The sequence below is a fragment of the Ranitomeya imitator genome, chromosome 4 (genome assembly GCF_032444005.1).
Source record: "Ranitomeya imitator isolate aRanImi1 chromosome 4, aRanImi1.pri, whole genome shotgun sequence".
Taxonomy (NCBI): domain Eukaryota; kingdom Metazoa; phylum Chordata; class Amphibia; order Anura; family Dendrobatidae; genus Ranitomeya; species Ranitomeya imitator.
This window is the reverse complement of record NC_091285.1, coordinates 45,021,937-45,041,365: the sequence shown is the minus strand read 5'-3', so window position 1 is coordinate 45,041,365 and position 19,429 is coordinate 45,021,937.

Here is a 19,429-nt window from a genome sequence, read left to right as displayed (position 1 = left end):
CTGCCTGAGTGCGGCTATACTGAGCGTGGCTGTACTGCATGAGTGCGGCTGAGTGTGGCTGTACTTTGCGAGTGTGGCTGAGTGTGGCTCTACTGCGTGAGTGCGGCTGAGTGTGGCTGTACTGTGTAACTGCGGCTGAGTGTGGCTGTACTGTGTGAGTGCGCCTGAGTGTGGCTGTACTGGGTGAGTGTGGCTGTACTGTGTGAGGGCAGCTGAGTGTGGCTGTACTGTGTGGCTGTACTGTGTGAGTGTGGCTGTACTGTGTGAGTGTGGCTGTACTGTGTGAGTGTGGCTGAGTGTGGCTGTACGTGTGAGTGTGGCTGAGTGTGGCTGTACTGTGTGAGTGTGCCTGAGTGTGGCTGTACTGGGTGAGTGTGGCTGTACTGTGTGAGTGCGGCTGAGTGTGGCTGTACATGTGAGTGCAGCTGAGTGTGGCTGTACTGTGTGAGTGTGGGCGAGTGTGGCTGTACTGTGTGAGTGCGGCTGAGTGTGGCTGTACTGCGTGAGTGTGGCAGTACTTACTGCCTGAGTGCGACACTGACTAAAATGGATACAGCACCCCTGCAGCCAGCACAGCGAGGGCTGACTCCGCCCACTCGTGTCACTGGTTATATGCTGGTGACATCATCGAAGGTCCTGGAGCTCCGCGGGGCTCTACATCTACCCTGACGGGAGCTGCAGAGCACGGAGCCCCCATGGCCGCTATATTATGGGGGATACACTGGTGTAAGTTTGGCTGTGTCGCTCTGGTCCAGACTGCGCAGGTGCGGTGCGTCACGCTTGCACAGTCTATAAAGGCTTCGGACAGAGTGACGCTCACACCGTTACATTATAGATATATCTTAATATTTCATAGAGAGATAGCAGAATAGCCGATAATTCAATTGTCGGGTTCTGTAAAATCATTCCAGATGCCGACAGGATATGAGACATACAGTAAACCATTGCACATAAGTTATATTTTTATATGTCCCTCACTAATAATGTTAGCAGTGTGTGTGTAAAATTTTGCATTAATTCACGGAAAAATCTGGCATGGGCTTCCAAGCAATTTTCTCCGCCAGAGAGGGAAGCCAGAGACTGAGGGCATGTATTAATAACCTAAAGAGGGACCAAGATGCACCTATTCCGGCACTTAGCCTCTCTCTTCCCATTGCCCTGTTGTGGTGGCATATAGGGTAATAAGGGGTTAATGTCACCTTGCTTTTGTAAGGTGACATTAAGCCTGGTTAATAATGGAGAGGTAATGGAGGAGCTACTTATGCAGGAAAAGAAATATGATGTTATTGGCATCAATAAAACTTGATGGGGCGATAGATATGAGTGGATTACAAGGCTAGAAGGATACAACTTATTTTCTAGAAACATACTTAATCGGGGAGGAGTTGTATTGTACGTTAGAAAATCATATATCTCCAGGGAAATTGAACCTTCAGAGACTGGGAGTTCTGTGGAAACTGTTTGGGTAAGAATAAATGCAGAGAAAAGCAAAAAGGTCACCATTGTAGGCATTTGCTAAAGGCCCCCAGGGCAAGCTGAGGCTATGGATGAACTCTTTTGAATCAGATGGCCAAGTTCTCAAAAAAAATATGACGTAGTGATCATGGGAGAGTTCAAATATCCAGACATTTGTAGGGAATCTCTCTCAGGCAAAAATAGCAGGTCATGCAAATTCTTATCCTCTCTTGCTGACAACTTTATCTTCCAGGAGAAATTAAGGGCATCTGCTACCTTGGATCTAATCCTTATAAACAGGATGGAAATGGTTGAAGAGGAAGGGTGGCTGGGAATCACAGTGTGTCAGAGGCTGCAGACAGTCACAAAGCATCTGGCTGCAGAAGGTCTCTGCGTTTGGCTTTGCAGATGCCTTCCTAGTCCTTCTGACTCTTGGCCCCAGTGGCAACCTCCCTCAGGCTCTAATTGGCACACCTGGACCTGGGTGTTTATAGACTTCCTGGCTGCTTCTGGAAATTGCCGGTGATATTGACATTTCCCTCCTGTTGAGGCTTGGAACTATAGCAGTCGGCTATCTTCCTGTTTGGTGCTGTTTCAGAACGTCTGTGTTTTCTCCCCGAGTCAACTCACTGCAAGTGTTCCCCTCGTTTGTCTATCCCATCTGTCTTTAGTTGTAGTAGGAATTGACTAGTGATACCCCTTCCTTCCCTAGCAGGGCTTATTGCAAGGGTCCGGGAGGGATTAGGTTTCTGTTTGGTGATATATAGAGATGCTTAGAGCAGACAGGATGACTTTAGATGTGCCTAGGGGGTCTCCACTCCCCTATTCCCTACTATTGAGCTCCCTATCCCTCATCCCTTCGTGTTGCAGAACCGAATTCCAACGGATATATTTCCCATCTCAGTAAAAAATATAAATAAATATATATTTTTAGAAGTGTGGGGAGGCCTAAATAAAACTTGTGCTATAGTGCAATGTGAATTCTATATGCGCCTCTGCTTGCAGGGCGGTGATAACTAGAGCAATCTGGCATGTTGCTCAGAGCCCGAGGTTCCGGAAGTCCTATGGCCAGGTTGTCCTCATCATAAGCGGCATGCTGGGCAAGGGGGGGGGCCCAGTTATAATTCTTGCACAGAAGCCTCAAGTTGTCAGTGTCCGGCCCTGCTTCTAACTATTGGAAATCAACCTTAAATTGCTGCTGCATTCCCTAACTTGGCTTTTATACATGCTACAAAAGTCCCTCCTGATTGGCTGTGCTATACCATGTGATATGATAGCTTCCAAATGCTATAGGAAAGTTTGTGCAGTTGAGCCTGTGTCATTTGTGGTTGATGCAAGACACTGTAAACTGTACATTGACAATAGTTGTCCACTACTTTGACAAAACATTCTCAATCCCTATGTTTTCATCTTGTAAAATAACAACTATACTCACTTCTGGCATCAGCATCGTTTCCGCAGTTTTGGCACTCGCCTTCCCTGGGATCCTGTTGCCAATCAGCACTGACATCACTTTTCCCTACTCTGGAAAAATCACATACACTCCCTGATAGAAGTTATGTCGCTTATCCATGTTATGTAAATAAAAGCTTATAACCTGATATTAAATTCATCCATCCAATGGTTGTAAAAATTATTCTTTTGAACGCTGAAACCCTCTGAAATGTGGTCTAGGTTAAGAATATAAATTGGCATCAATGCAGAAATATTGATCAGTTAATGGACACGGAATGGTCAGCTTTTGGCAAGACAAAAGTTTTGTCGCCTGGTCATATAATGCACCCAATCCTAGTTTACATCGTCACCTATGCTCAGTAAATGATCGGTTAATTAGTATGTGTGTATAAAAAGAAACCCAGCACCCTAGACCTTCACTTGAACTGCAACTTGAGCTCTGACAACATGCCAAAAATCCACCCTGCGACCAAAGACTGGATTATCAAGAGGCTGAACACCAGATCCACTGCAGAGGTGGCTGGCACCTTTAATGTGTCTGAGCGTCAAGTACTAAGAGTTAAAAAAAGATTTGAGGAGACTGGAGATGTGTTTGACAAGCCCAGGTTCGGCAGACCCCACAAGAGAACTGCTCAGGAAGAACATTTGTTGGTTAGAAAATCCAAAGCAAGCTCATCTTCCACTGCAGCAGAACTCCAACAGGCCTGGTCACCTCAAGTCCCTGTGTCAACTAGAACAGTTTGTAGGATTCTGTCTCGAAAAGGCCTCCATGGTTGAATCAGTGCCCAGAAGCCAGCACTAAACAAAAGGCAAATAAAAAAACATGTGGCATTTGCAAAGTCCCACAGTCTGCCAAACAGATGTACGCTGGGAAATGGCAGAAGGTGGATTTATCTGATGAATCTTCAGTAAAATTACACCACAGCCGCTGCAAATACTGCAGGAGACCTACTGGAGCCCATATAGATCCAAAATACACCCAGAAAACAGTTAAATTTGGTGGTGGAAAGACCATGGTCTGGGGTTACATTCAGTATGGGGGTGTGCAAAACATTTGCAAGGTGGAAGGCAATATCAATAGCCTAAAATATCAAGAAGTATTAGCTACCTCTTATATTCCAAATCATAAAAGGGGTCAAATTCTGCAGCAGGATGGTGCTCCATCTCATGCATCCATCTCTACAACAAAGTTCCTCCAGGCAAAAAAAATCAAGGTGCTCAAGGACAGGCCAGCCCAGTCACCAGACATGAATATCATTGAGCTTGTTTGGGGTAGGATGAAAGAGGAAGCTTGGAAGACAAAAACAAAGAATCTAGATGAACTCTGAGAGGCATGTAAGACTGCATTCTTTGCTATTCCTGATGACTTACTTAATAAATTGTATGAATCATTGTTGAACCGCATGGATGCAGTCCTTCAAGCTCATGGAAGTCACTCAAAATATTAAATATGGCTCTAATAGCACCACAACTTCTTTCACCAATGTTATACAACATATATTTAAATTTTAAGTTAATTATTTGTTTGAATATCACATTACTTTCTGTGAGCGACAAAACTTTTGTCTTGACAAAATCTGACCATTCTGTGTCCATTAACTGATCAATATTTCTGCATTGATGCCAATTTATTTTCTTAACCTAAACCACATTTTGGAGGGTTTCAGCTTTCAAAAGAATAATTTATATAACCAATGGATGAATTTAACTTCAGCTTATAAGCTTTTATTTACATAACATGGATAAGCGACATAACTTCTGTCAAGGAGTGTACATCCAAAGGAAGTCAGAGCATCTTCTTTCTCGCTTTCTCTAAATTTATGTGATTTGTCTAAAGAATGAAGTAGCTGTTGATTGGCCACAGAGATCACATGACATACAATAAAAATGTCATGCGATCCCCAGGAGAGCCAAACACTGCTGGAATGGTGCTGGCATCAGAGATGAGTATAGGTATTGAAATTTTACAAGGGGAAAATGGGGGAATTGAGAAAAGGTTGTCCGAGTAGTGGACAATGCCTTCAATTCAATTTGCATCAATTCGCTGATATCTGCTAATAGTCCATCTTGGAATATACAAAAACATAAAATAATATTACTTAATATTCCGTAACACAGTATTTTGGCAAAATGGTTTTAAACCTTTAGAAACTTGAATACAAAAGTTTAATTATTATGTGAAGTAGTGAGACTTGCAAACAATTTTAACGCCTTCACGACCCATGATGTACGTGTACGTCAAAAGTCATGTCTCTGTCTTTGATGAAGGCTCGCATGCTGAGCCCACATCTTTTCTGGCAGATGATGGCTGATTTAGATGGCTCTTGGAAGACCGTAAAGGAAAGGAAAAAACTAAAGCAAAAAAAAAATGGAAAATCACCTAGTGGTGAAGGGGTTAAAGTAGGATATAAAAAGTGTTCATCACTAGTTTTTAGAAGGAAATCATTATAATGAAGTACAGAACTGACTGACAAAAGTATCATACGATTATGGCTTGTTAAGAGGGAAAATGGGTCGGTGGAGATTATGGATGTATTTGTCTGTTTTCAGTTTCAGAAGTAAAACGTTCACCCATTTTTACCTGAAATCCATCAGTGGAGTTTGCCTCATGATTCCTTAAGGCTTTACAAAAAAACATACAATTGATTGAAACTTCTATTTTTCCATCAACCTTCGACACAGTTAGGAGTGGGTGTGCTGCTTTATAACAGTGTCCATATAGAACAACTTGTTCCTGGCTTCTGACAGTGAGATAAGTGCAGGTCTTCATATGCTTCAAGCTTGCAGCCTTGGTTTATAATAAAAAATTATGATTAATGCTTCCTGATTAATACGTCTGCTCTTGTGACCAGTGTGAAGCCTCTGAATTGGGGGCCTCGTGGCTAACAACGTCATTCAGAAGAAAGTAGGGGGAGGGACGGATGGGAGAGATCTAAGGATTATGTATAGGAATTATGTGGCTGTGGAATGGAGAAAGATATTTGTCAGATCTGTAAAGATAAACAATAGAGATTAGTGATGGAATAACTTGAAGCTCCTAGGTCCCTACGCAAAGAGGACCCCCAAGTAGTGTACAGCTAATACCGACAGACCACACAGCCGCTATGAGGCCATGAGGGTCCATGAGTCTAGAAGGACCCAGAGCCAGCGTCCATTAACTATTTGGAAGGCTATGTGGGGGAAGTCATACTATTTGGAGGGTTATTTGAGTACCATTATACTACTTGGAGGTGTAACAACTCTGCCGGCATCATTACATAGCCTCCCATCCCTCACACACCATCTTACTCACTGCTCCAAGTCATGTTGTAATTTCTGTCTTCCAAGTCCATGTTCTGTGCCTCTTGCTTTCTGCCTGCTCTCTGCATGCTTCCTGGCTGTGTTCATAGGGGGGGCGGCTCCAGAACTCTCTGGTTCTTATGGAATCAGGGTGCACCTGTCTAATGTGTCCCTGACCAATTACCAAGAAGCCTCTAGTATTTAGGGCAGCTCCACCCTGTGGAACTTGCCTGTGCAATGTGTTAACTTAGTATCTTGCTTCTGAGGTGCCAAGCCTTGCTCTGTGTTTTGCCTTCTCTGGAGGCTTTTCTCCTTGCCTTGCTTTGATCTTGTTTGTATGCCCTCTAGGAGACTGTATATTCTGGTCTCAGTGTATTTGTTCTAGCCCTGCTTTGTACTTGTATGTCTGCCCTCCAGGAGGCAGAATATCCTGGTCCCTGTGTCTTTGTTCTTGTACCTTGTCTCGTTCCACTGCCTTGACTGAACTTTGTCCTACCTCTGTCTCCTTGTCTCCTTGTCTGTGGTTTATTTACCTGCTGTGTCTTTCCTTGTGTCCTCTCTGTTTGCTTATGCTCCGCACTCTTGCGGCTCTGCCTGCTCTGTACCCTTGTGACTTTGCCTGTGCTCCGCTCTCTTGCAGCTTTACCACTGCTCCGCTCCTTTTGCTGCAGAAATCTCTTGCTACAGCTCCTCTCTGTATACCTTGTGGTTCCTCTCTGCTTTACTTCTGCTGCTGCAGAATCTCTTGCTGCTCACAGCTCTTATCCGCAACCTTGTGGTTCCAACCTGTACCTTCATACTTCATTCCTTCCTGCTTGTATCCATACCTGCACCTCCTGTGTGAACAGGTCCCAACCTGTCCCTTCATACTCCACTCGCTCCTGTCTGTTCCAGTACTAGCATTCGCTGTGTGAACAGATCTCTACCTGTTCCTTCATACACCACACCTGCCTGCCCTGTGACTCAGCCGTGCCTGCCTGCCCTGTGTCTCAGCCGTGCTTGCCTGCTCTGTGTCTCAGCTGTACCTGCCTGCCCTATGTCTCAGCCATACCTGCCTGCTCTGTGTATCAGTCGTGCCTACCAGCCCCATGTCTCAGCCGTGTTTGCTTGCCTTCTCATCCGAGTTTCAGCCGTGCTCATCTGCCAGTCCTGCCTGTCACCCGCACCTGTCCTAGTGTTCCTGTCTCCCAAGTGGGATCAGCAGCCACAGCCAGACACCACCAGTGAAAACCAAGGCAGCTGTCCTAGTCATGCCCCTTCCAGGGTACTCTGGTTTGTGGCACAGTGGGTCCACAAACCCCTGGCTCACACCCACCAGTCAGGGCCTGAGTGTGACAGTAAGGACCATTATACAGTGTGGAAGGACTATGTCAGGGCCATGATACTGTGGGGGCAATTATGCAATCTAGGGGTCACTGTGGGGGTATCAATATTTGTAGGGAGTGAGGTACAGAAGGGTCTTTATACTGTGCGAGTGGAGGGTACTATGGAGGGATTCTCTGTGGGGGAATCATACTGTGTTTGGCGGGGGGCACTTTTCTTGGCATTATACTTTATGGAGGCCATGAAAGGGGTATTCTAGTGTTTGGCTGCAGACCTGACACAGCATCTTCTAACAAGTGTGAGGCAGTGAGGGTATAATATGCGAAGGTCGATATGTGTCATCCATTATGCAATTTGGAGCATATTAAGGCCGCTGGAGTGCATTGCAGTCACAGATATAGCTGTGATTGCAGTGTCAAATAAAAGCAAGTTTGGTTTTGGGAAAGCTATTTCATCAAGGCAGATTTAAGAAAACCCAGCATGGGCTTTTATTTTTGGAGCGAACTACAGGATGGTAGTGGGGCAGATCGCTCCCTCCAGGCCGGGTCTTACAAGTGGCCCATTGCCACAAATTACACTTAAAAACCCTGCAGTAAAGGGTTAGGTTTGCAAACTGCAGAGCAGGTGGCTCTGCAGCGTCTGGCTGGTGTGATGAAGTAGCATGGAGCCAAGTGAAGAAAAAACACCTGCACCCATCAGCGTGACACAGAGGTGCAGTCGCCCACAGCAACCGGTCTCAGATACAGAGTGTCTTGACGCCCCGACTGCAATCCAGATGATCCCATTTGCTTTTCATTTGTAAGTTTTGGACATTAAAAACACTTTACTTTGAATTTTTCTGTGGTCCTTGCCTATTTGTCGCATTGCACCAACCCCGCCTCACTGTACAAGGTATAGTAAAGCAATATCAAGAACAATTAAGGAAATTTGACTACACCCTTGCTGGTTGATCTGATATCAGGATCAATGCAATTTACTACAGGAACAATATTAACAATTAATTACAGAGTGCATTTCTCTAATTTTGTTTGTACTATAAATTGACATCAAATCAGAACTTCTTCAGTCTTTCATTGAAAGTATGGTTTGTAAAGGTTCACATGCCACACACAACAGGAAAAATCATGCAAACCCTGATGGCACAACTCAATACAGAGAAAAGAAACACAGCAAGACGCTTTTGGATGGTTGTAGGAATCAGAGTGAGGTAAGAGGAGATGTTGCATTCCTCTATTCACTAGATATCGTTTTTTCGAAACACTTAGATGGGACACTATGCTGTTCTTGTGGTTCTTCTACTGGAATTATTATTTATGAAGACCATATACTGACAGTTTTTATCGGAGCAGTCTGCTGACACTAGTACCTTGCTGACATTATTAATGGAAGTTATATTGTGGGTAATATTAATAAAAGCACCATAGATTATGCAGTTTAAGGGTTGTACTTAATGGTGCCATGAGTGAAGAAACTCATTTTGCTGTGAGACATATTTATATAATTTATTTTCCAATTTATTCTTCATTTTTATGAAAATAATTATCAATAATGGCACTAAATCTAGTCAACCAGAGTAGGCTTTATGGCTCTGATTCATAAAGACTGACAATTTTCTCACCAGTTTCGATGATGAGGCGTGGTGAAGTCAGATGCTCCTGATCCACGAAAAGGTTAAAGCCTCTACAGGAATCAGAAGTATCTAAGGAGCACAAAACTGAAAAGCTTACTCCAGTGAGGGAGGGGAGTGAGGAAGGGAATAGCACAGCTTATCATGAAGAAGAAGAGCTGTGGTGTCACTCCTCCGCTACACCCTGTCCTACGCCAGCTCCACCCATTTTGACCGATTAAAGAAACTCTGGTGAGAACACTGAAAAATGCTAAATTTTTTAAACTTTTCAAAGCTTTTATGCCACTTTATGGGGGTAAAATTTGCAAAGAATTGGAACCTATGTGTTTGCTTTTCATACTGAAGTACCACATTGTGCTAAGAACATGAAAATGAGGAACATCCAAAAAGCAGACATGCACCTATTCTACACGGGAACCAGCTTATTCATGAATGGTTCAACTAGAGTGATATATTTCTCTCCATGTCTAGTTGTGGTGTCAATTTTTTTCATGATACCTGGCTATAATCAATCACTTCCTCTCCATTTATCACTGAAGACAAGTATTATATCATTAGTTAAAGGGCTTTGTATTTAGGATGGGGTCGCTTAGCCCAGATGCAACTTTCTCTGCTAATTATCAGATGACAAACAATATCATTTACTAATTAACTCAGAGCAATGAAGCAGGGTAATGATGCGATGCATTGCCCGGGAGAGAAGAGCATATGCCATTTGGTACATCTATTCCTCCATCTATTTGTCATCCTTTTTTAGAATTACAGGCCCATACGTTTAGCAGTAATGGACCTTTTTAGTTGAAAAATTCCTTTACACCGTTGGGGCTCTCAGTAGGGAAAAAAAAACATTGGAAGGACACAATAGTAATAGATGCGTGATGCAGTTTTATTAGGGCCCCTAGAGCAATGGTGAAGCTTGGAGGCCACAGAGGAAGTTGTCCAGTGTGCCTAATTCTATAGGGTTGGAAAATTTTGGACCCAAACCTACTGTCAAATAACCACCACTTCTTCTTAGAGCAATGCAAAGCACAGTGAGTGCCCACATGGTGGCCAAATAAATGATACATGAAAAAGAGTAGAGTTAGGGTTAGGGCTGGACTCAGGGCTAGGTTTAGGGGTAGAGAAATAACATAGTTTATTTCAAAACAAGTGTAATAAAAAACGTAAAAAATAAATATAACATTATCTAACTTTCTATTTTTAACCCCTTTCTGACATCGGACGTACTATCCCGTCCATGTGGGGTGGGCCCTTATGACCATGGACGGGATAGTACGTCCAGCGCGATCGGCGGCGCTCACGGGGGGAGCGCCGCCGATCGCGGCCGGGTGTCAGCTGCCTATCGCAGCTGACATCCGGCACTATGTGCCAGGAGCGGTCACGGACCGCCCCCGGCACATTAACCCCTGGCACACCGCGATCAAAGATGATCGCGATGTGCCGGCGGTGCAGGGAAGCACCGCGCAGGGAGGGGGCTCCCTGCGGGCTTCCCTGAGCCCCCCGCAGCAACGCGATGTGATCGCATTGCTGCGGGGGTCTTACCTCCCTCCCTCCCTGCTCAAGCCCCGGATCCAAGATGGCCGCGGATCCGGGTCCTGCAGGGAGGGAGGTGGCTTCACAGAGCCTGCTCAGAGCAGGCACTGTGAAGCAGCCTGCACTGCTCTCAGATCGGTGATCTGACAGAGTGCTGTGCAAACTGTCAGATCACCGATCTGTGATGTCCCCCCGTGGGACAAAGTAAAAAAGTAAAAAAAAAAAATTTCAAATGTGTAAAAAAAAAATAAAAAAAAATATTCCAAAATAATGAAAAAAAAAAAATATTATTCCCATAAATACATTTCTTTATCTAAATAATAAAAAAAAACAATAAAAGAACACATATTCCGTAACGGCCCGACCTATAAAACTGGCCCACTAGTTAACCCCTTCAGTAAACACCGTAAGAAAAAAAAAAAAAACGAGGCAAAAAACAACGCTTTATTATCATACCGCCGAACAAAAAGTGGAATAACACGCGATCAAAAAGACAGAAATAAATAACCATGGTACCGCTGAAAACGTCATCTTGTCCCGCAAAAAAAGAGCTGCCATACAGCATCATCAGCAAAAAAATAAAAAAGTTATAGTCCTGAGAATAAAGCGATGCCAAAATAATTATTTTTTCTATAAAATAGTTTTTATCGTATAAAAGCGCCAAAACATAAAAAAATGATATAAATGAGGTGTCGCTGTAATCGTACTGACCCGAAGAATAAAACTGCTTTATCAATTTTACCAAACGCGGAACGGTATAAACGCCTCCCCCAAAAGAAATTCATGAAAAGCTGTTTTTTGGTCATTCTGCCTCACAAAAATCGGAATAAAAAGCGATCAAAAAATGTCACGTGCCCGAAAATGTTACCAATAAAAACGTCAACTCGTCCCGCAAAAAACAAGACCTCACATGACTCAGTGGACCAAAATATAGAAAAATTATAGCTCTCAAAATGTGGTAACGCAAAAAATATTTTTTGCAATAAAAAGCGTCTTTCTGTGTGTGACGGCTGCCAATCATAAAAATCCGCTAAAAAACCCGCTATAAAAGTAAATCAAACCCCCCTTCATCACCCCCTTAGTTAGGGAAAAATTAAAAAAATGTATTTATTTCCATTTTCCCATTAGGGCTAGGGTTAGAGTTAGGGCTAGGGTTAGGGCTAGGGTTAGGGCTAGGGTTAGGGCTAGGGTTAGGGCTAGGGCTAGGGTTAGGGCTAGGGCTAGGGTTAGGGTTAGGGCTAGGGCTAGGGCTAGGGCTAGGGTTAGGGTTAGGGCTAGGGTTAGGGCTAGGGTTAGGGTTAGGGCCAGGGCTAGGGCTGGGGTTAGGGCTAGGGTTAGGGTTAGGGCTAGGGTTAGGGCTAGGGTTAGGGTTAGGGCTAGGGTTAGGGCTAGGGTTAGGGCTAGGGTTAGGGCTAGGGTTAGGGCTAGGGTTAGGATTAGGGTTAGGGCTAGGGTTAGGGCTAGGGTTAGGGCTAGGGCTACAGTTTGGGTTGGGGCTAAAGTTACAGTTAGGGTTTAGATTACATTTACGGTTGGGAATAGGGTTGGGATTAGGGTTAGGGGTGTGTCTGGGTTAGAGGTGTGGTTAGGGTTACTGTTGGGATTAGGGTTAGGGATGTGTTTGGATTAGGGTTTCAGTTATAATTGTGGGGTTTCCACTGTTTAGGCACATCAGGGGCTCTCCAAACGCGACATGGCGTCCGATCTCAATTCCAGCCAATTCTGCGTTGAAAAAGTAAAACAGTGCTTCTTCCCTTCCGAGCTCTCCCGTGTGCCCAAACAGGGGTTTACCCCAACATATGCAGTATCAGCGTACTCAGGACAAATAGGACAACAACTTTTGGGGTCCAATTTCTCCTGTTACCCTTGGGAAAATACAAAACTCGGGGCTAAAACATATTTTTTGTGGGAAAAAAAAAGATTTTTTATTTTCACGGCTCTGCGTTATAAACTGTAGTGAAACACTTGGGGGTTCAAAGTTCTCACAACACATCTAGATTAGTTCCTTGGGGGGTCTAGTTTCCAATATGGGGTCACTTGTGGGGGGTTTCTACTGTTTAGGTACATTAGGGGTTCTGCAAACGTAATGTGACGTCTGCAGACCATTCCATCTAAGTCTGCATTCCAAATGGCACTCCTTCCCTTCCGAGCTCTGCCATGCGCTCAAACGGTGGTTTCCCCCAACATACGGGGTATCAGCGTACTCAGGACAAATTGGACAACAACTTTTGGGGTCGAATTTCTCCTCTTACCCTCGGGAAAATACAAAACTGGGGGCTAAAAAATAATTTTGGGGGGAAAGATTTTTTTTTTTAATTTTCACGGCTCTGCGTTACAAACTGTAGTGAAACACTTGAGGGTTCAAAGTTCTCACAACACATCTAGATTAGTTCCTTAGGGGGTCTAGTTTCCAAAATGGTGTCACTTGTGGGAGGTTTCTACTGTTTAGGTACATTAGGGGCTCTGCAAATGCAATGTGACACCTGCAGACCATTCCATCTAAGTCCTCATTCCAAATGGAGCTCCTTCCCTTCCGAGCCCTCCCATGCGCCCAAACAGTGGTTCCCCCCCACATATGGGTTATCAGCGCACTCAGGACAAATTGGACAACAAATTGTGGGGTCGAATTTCTCCTGTTACCCTCGGGAAAATACAAAACTGGGGGCTAAAAAATAATTTTTATGGGAAAAAATGTTTGTTTTATTTTTACGGCTCTCCATTATAAACTTCTGTGAAGCCCTTGGTGGGTCAAAGCGCTCAGCACACATCTAGATAAGTTCCTAAGGGGGTCTACTTTGGAAAATGGTGTCACTTGTGGGGGGTTTCTACTGTTTAGGTACATTAGGGGCTCTGCAAACGCAATGTGACACCTGCAGACCATTCCATCTAAGTCTGCATTCAAATGGCACTCCTTCCCTTCTGAGCCCTCCCATGTGCCCAAACAGTGGTTCCCCCCACATATGGTGTATCATCGCACTCAGGACAAATTGGGCAACAAATTTTGGGGTCCAATTTCTCCTGTTACCCTCAGGAAAATACAAAACTGGGGGCTAAAAAAATAATTTTTGTGGGAAAAAAATTTTGTTTTATTTTTACGGCTCTGCATTATAAACTTCTGTGAAGCACTTGGTGGGTCAAAGTGCTCACCACACCTCTAGATAAGTTCCTTAGGGGGTCTACTTTCCAAAATGGTGTCACTTGTGAGGGGTTTCAATGTTTAGGCACATCAGTGGCTCTTCAAACGCAACATTGCGTCCCATCTCAATTCCTGTCAATTTTGCTTTGAAAAGTCAAACGGCGCTCCTTCCCTTCCGAGCTCTCCCATCCGCCCAAACAGTGGTTTACCCCCACATATGGGGTATCAGCGTACTCAGGACAAATTGTACAACAACTTTTGGGGTCCAATTTCTTCTCTTACCCTTGGGAAAATAAAAAATTGGGGGCGAAAAGATAATTTTTGTGAAAAAATATGATTTTTTATTTTTACGGTTCTACATTATAAACTTCTGTGAAGCACTTGGTGGGTCAAAGTGCTCACCACACCTCTAGATAAGTTCCTTAGGGGGTCTACTTTCCAAAATGGTGTCACTTGTGGGGGGTTTCAATGTTTAGGCACATCAGTGGCTCTTCAAACGCAACATGGCGTCCCATCTCAATTCCTGTCAATTTTGCATTGAAAAGTCAAACGGCGCTCCTTCCCTTCCGAGCTCTCCCATCCGCCCAAACAGTGGTTTACCCCCACATATGGGCTATCAGCGTACTCAGGACAAATTGTACAACAACTTTTGGGGTCCAATTTCTTCTCTTACCCTTGGGAAAATAAAAAATTGGGGGCGAAAAGATAATTTTTGTGAAAAAATATGATTTTTTATTTTTACGGTTCTACATTATAAACTTCTGTGAAGCACTTGGTGGGTCAAAGTGCTCACCACACCTCTAGATAAGTTCCTTAGTGGGTCTACTTTCCAAAATGGTGTCACTTGTGGGGGGTTTCAATGTTTAGCCACATCAGGGGCTCTCCAAACGAAACATGGCGTCCCATCTCAATTCCAGTCAATTTTGCATTGAAAAGTCAAATGGCACTCCTTCGCTTCCGAGCTCTGCCATGCGCCCAAACAGTGGTTTACCCCCACATGTGAGGTATTGGCATACTCAGGACAAATTGTACAACAATGTTTGGGGTCCATTTTCTCCTGTTACCCTTGGTAAAATAAAACAAATTGGAGCTGAATTAAATTTTTTGTGAAAAAAAGTTAAATGTTCATTTTTATTTAAACATTCAAAAAATTCCTGTGAAGCACCAGAAGGGTTAATAAACTTCTTGAATATGGTTTTGAGCACCTTGAGGGGTGTAGTTTTTAGAATGGTGTCACACTTGGGTATTTTCTATCATATAGACCCCTCAAAATGACTTCAAATGAGATGTGGTCCCTAAAATAAAATGGTGTTGTAGAAATGAGAAATTGCTGGTCAACTTTTAACCCTTATAACTCCCTAACAAAAAAAAATTTTGGTTCCAAAATTGTGCTGATGTAAAGTAGACATGTGGGAAATGTTACTTATTAAGTATTTTGTGTAACATATCTCTGTGATTTAATTGCATAAAAATTCAAAGTTGGAAAATTGCAAAATTTTCATAATTTTCGCCAAATTTCCGTTTTTTTCACAAATAAACGCAGGTACTATCAAAGAATTTTTACCATTTTCATGAAGTACAATATGTCACGAGAAAACAGTGTCAGAATCACCAGGATCCATTGAAGCGTTCCAGAGTTATAACCTCATAAAGGGACAGTGGTCAGAATTGTAAAAATTGGCCCAGTCATTAACGTGCAAACCACCCTTTGGGGTAAAGGGGTTAAAATCGAATGTCAATTTCAGGAAAAAGAAGAAAAGAATAGGACAAGCTATAATTTTATCAGTATTTATTAAAAATACATTGCATGTGCTTAAAGGTTAAAGGGTTTAGTACTCAACTGTTGCAAGGAACTCAAAGAGTGGTAAGGGTCCACGGGTTAGGATATGCAAAATGCCCATTTTGCTCTTAATACTTGCAAACCAAGTTATGTGGTAGCTGACTAGAGACGAGCAGATCAATCCTCAGAAGACTAAATTTCCTGAAATTTATGGTTTCACACAAATTCAAACATTTTGAAATGCGTTTCGCAAAAAAGCATGCCTGGGATAGTTTCCCATTGCTAAAACATCAGAAAGCAAGCTAACGTCATCATTTTGTGCTGCTTGCGCAGGCCTCCACTGCGGCGACATCTTATAGATTGTCTATAGCCAAACTGGTTCAAAGACAAAAACAGTTGGACTTAACTGGTTTTAAGGTGCTGAAAACAAATATGATGCTTAAATTCCCTGATTGGTTCTGATTTTCAAGATCAAGATGAGGTTGAAATTACTTATGACACATTTCATGCAGGCTTATAGAAAAATGTTGACTATTATTTCATGATCATTATTGCATTGTTAGTAGCTAGTCTATTGCATCATCTATTTAGTCTATTGAGCCTTCTGTATTCCATCATCTTAGGGTGATCAATCAAAAAACGTCAACTCCGCTCCAATGACTAATTACAGTTGAATCACCTACTTTTATAACTGCCCGCTGTGTAATATACAGCTTCAGGATTTCTTAGTTTAGTTTCTTAGCATATTGACATGTTTATATAAGTCTTTTTCAGATAAGCCTCGTTCTTGCATTAACAAAGCGGATAGTTTTTGCTATATAAGCAGAGAACACAATTTTGTGTCACAAAGGTGAAATTTGACTACCATGATAAGGAAAGCCTAGAACCTGCAATTTGGCTCCAGAATAGGAGATCAGGAGAAGAGTTTGGCTCCACAAATATGCTGCAATACAGATGCATCACATCTTATCCAGTGGTTCATTAAGAAGAGGCAATCTATGACTTTTGCAATCCCAATGATCTGGAGAGAACCAACCGATCACACAACCAATTGCTATTTCTGCATGATGCCCCCCATTATGAAAGGAGTTTCAAGGAAGAAGAAGTGGACTTCAGTATCCAAACATTACACCTGCATTGTGCCCAGTACCACGTACAGAAGAACTGCTGGTTACAAAAGCACCAGAAACATTTTCAGTTCAGTCAATTGAGGAAGAAGAGGACACTTGGCATCACAAAGCCTCTTCCTCTCACGAATCAGACTTTCTGTCAGCAGCCTCAACTGAACCACACCATATAACACAAAGTGAACCGAACAATCTTGTTAGAGATTTTTGTCTGCCCAAACGTGAGGCTGAGCTCTTAGGTTCCAGGCTAATAGTGAAATATAATAGCAGGCGATGTTTGGATTTTTTCTTCTGCAACCATGATAAAAATCTTGTCCAATACTTCTTCATGGAGGATGATCTTGTGGCCTGCAACAAAATCAACAGTTTAATGGAAGCTCTGAAGATAAGCCATAATCCAGTAGAATGGAGGCTCTTCATTGATTCATCAAAAACAAACCTAAAAGCCCTATTGCTGCATAATGGCAATGTGCTACCTTAAATTCCAGTCCACATGAAAGAAACCTATGACAATATGAAACAGCTATTGAGGTGCCTGAACTATAACCAACATTCGTGACACCTCTGTGGTAACTTAAAGCTGGTTGCCCTCTTAATTGGTCTCTAGGGTGGATATGCAAAGTACAGCTGCTTTTTGTGTGAGTGGGATAGTCGTACAAGAGAATATCACTACAATTAAAGAGACTGGCTTTTCTGACATTCACTCAAGGAAGGAAGTAAGAATGTCCTGCATCCAGCACTTGTTGACCCACATAAGATTTTGTTACCTACATTGCAAGTTATGCCTAATGAAAAACTTTGTAAAGGCAATGAATAAAAATGCAAAAGCATTCAAGTACAGTGAGGAAAATAAGTATTTGATACACTCCCAATTTTGCAAGTTTTCCCACTTACAAAGAACGAAGAGGTGTGTAATTTCTATCGTATGTAGACTTCAACTGTGAGAGACAGAATCTAAAAATAATTATCAGAAAAGCCCTCCTACTCGGCACTCATTATCTTTATTAATGTGACTTGTTTAAACTTGTTGCCTGTTTAAAAGACACCTGTTCACAACCTCTCCACCATGGCAAAGACCAAAGAGCTGTAAAGGACACCAGGGACATTGTAGACCTTCACAAGGTGGGGATGGGCTAAAAGACTATAGGCAAGCACCTTGGTGTGAGGGCAACAACTGTTGGCACAATTACTAGAAAATAGAGGAAACACAAGATGATTATCAATGTTCCTCTGTCTGGAGCTCCATGCAATATCTCACCTCGTGGGGTAAGGATAATTCTGAGAAAGGTCAGTAATCAGTCTAGAACCACCGAAGAGGACCTGGTCAATGACCTGAAAAAAACTGGGACCACAGGCTCAAACTATGTCGTGAAAGATTAAAATTCTACTGGGCATGCAAGGTCCCCTTGCTTACGCCACAGCATGTCCAGGCCCATTTGAAGTTCGCCAATCATTGTCTTAATGATTTAGAGGAGGCATGGGAGAAGGTTATGTGGTCAGATGAGACCAAAATAGAACATTTTGGTATCAACTCCACTTGCCGTGTTTGGAGGAAGAAGAAGGATGAGTACAACCCCAAGAACACCGTTCAAACCGTGAAACATGGTGAGGAAACATCTTACTTTTGTGTGCTTTTCTTCAAAGGGAACAGGACAACTGCACCGTATTGAAATGAGGATGGATGGGTTCATGTATCGCGAGATATTAGCGAACAACCTCCTTCCTTCATTAAGAGCATTTAAGATGTGTTGTGGTTGGGTCTTCCACCATGACAATGACCCAAATCAAACAACAAGGGCAACAAATGAGTGGCTCCTTAATAAGCATTTCAAGGTCCTGGAGTGATCTAGCAAGTCTCCAGACTTGAAACCAATTGAAAATCTTTGGAGGGAGCTGAAACTCAATGTTGCCCAGTGTCAGCCCCGAAACCTGAAAAATCTGGAGAAGATTTGTTTGGAGGAGTTGCTCAAAATCCCTGCTGCCGTGTGTGCAAGCATAGTCAAGATCTACAGGAAGTGTCTGTCCTCTGTAATTGCAAACAGAGGTTTATGTACCAAATATTAAGTTCAGCTTTTCTGTTGTTTCAAATACTTATTTCATGCAATGAAATGCAATTTAATTATGTAAAATCATGCAATGTGATTTTCTGGATTTTTTTATGAGTCTGTCACGATTAAAGTGTACCTGCGATAAAAATTACAGACCTCTCCATTCATTGTAGGTGGGAAAACCTGGAATATCGATAGCCTATGGAATACTTCTTTTCCCCACTGTATCGCATTGATTAATTTCCAAGGTTGAGTGAAGCAAAGATAAAGCAAGGAGTCTTTATTGGACCTTAGATTTCTAGGCTTCTTCAAGATTAGAAGTTTCTTGCGAAACAGTAAGCGACAAGCACGGTTAGAGATTTCACCAAGATATTACAGCTGTGGAGAAAAAATATCAAGGACAATGGAATCTATCAATGCTTTCAGATTTCTGTTGGACAATTCAGTACAAGAGAAAAATGGAGCATGACGTCCAAAGAGTAATGTTAAAAAGGTATAAGTTTATTACAAAAACATAAACATACAGATTATATCAGTACATGTAACATATGTTGAAAACAGTGGAAGAGACATTATAGAGATGAGATCAGGTAGATAATGGCATGTACAGCCCTATTACATCAGGTAATTACATAATAAAGTGCATAGTGCTATTTAGGACCAGAG